We start from the raw sequence: 1220 nt of genomic DNA, 5'->3' as shown, positions 1-1220 counted from the left end.
GTTACTGGGGATTAAACCCAGGGGCATTCTACCTTCAAGCCACACCCCCAGCCCTACTTTATTTTTATTTTGAAACAAGGTCTTGCTAGGTTAATGAGAGTCTCACTACTTACTGAGCCAGTCCTCAAACATGTAATCCTCCTGTCTCCGCCTCCTAAGTACTGGGGCTCCAGGAGTGTGCCACTATGCACAGCTTATTTTTTTATTTCGAAATAGCATCTCACTTATTTGCTGAGTGAGGGCCTCACTAAATTGCTGAGGCTGGCCTAGAACCTGTGGTCCTCCTGTCTCAGCCTCCCAGATACTGGAATTGCTGGCGTGTGCCACCACACCCAGCTTGGAAGCTTTTTCTCGATGGGCAGGAATCTGGAAGGATATCAGACAGCAACAGCAGCAGCCACTCAAGGCACAAGAGGCAGGGTGACCTGCTTTCCTTCCTGCTGGCAAAAGGCAGAGCTGGGCCTTTAACCCAGGCTGCTCAGACTCCTGAGCCAAGTCCAAGTCCTTTGCTGATGACAAGATATAGACTCAGCCAGAAGCTGGGACCCCTGAAGCTCCCTGTAAGAAAGACGTGAGCTGCAGTTGCAAACCATGGCTACATCATCCCTCCCTCCCTTTCCTCCTTCCTCCCTCCCTCCCTCCCTTCCTTCCTTCCTTCCTTTCTGTCCTAGTGACTGAATCCAGGGGCATTCTACCTCTGAGCTACACCCCCAGCCCTATATATTTTTTTTTAATTTTGAAACAGGGTCTCACTAAGTTGTGTAGAGCCTCACTAAAGTGGCTGAGTCTGGCCTCAAACCTGTGATTCTCATGTCCCAGCCTCCCAGGTACTGGGATTACAGGTGTGTGCCACTGCACCTGGCTTGCATTATCTCTCTCTACCTACACAAATGTTTTGTTTGGGCCTAAATAGCATTTTTTAAATGTTTTAATTCATTACTAATTTAAAAATCAATGATTTTCACACAGGATGCAGATTTCTGGCTTCTCTTAGAAAACCAGAAGATCTGGAAGACCCAGCTGGAGCTGAGAGTGACAGCCCCTCTGGAGGGGTGCCCCAGAGCTTGTCCCAAATCCCTCTCCTGGTCAACCTGTCCTGCTCCTAGAAACCACAAGAAGGCTCTCTCTACCTCCTGATGACCCTAGGAGGACCCCATGTGGTTCTGATCAACAGGTGAGATTGTCAGTGGCAACCATCTCTGGGTCTGTGTGCTTTGCCC

The sequence above is a fragment of the Muscardinus avellanarius genome, assembly GCF_963383645.1.
Source record: "Muscardinus avellanarius genome assembly, chromosome: 22".
NCBI lineage: Eukaryota > Metazoa > Chordata > Mammalia > Rodentia > Gliridae > Muscardinus > Muscardinus avellanarius.
This window is presented reverse-complemented; position numbering follows the sequence as displayed.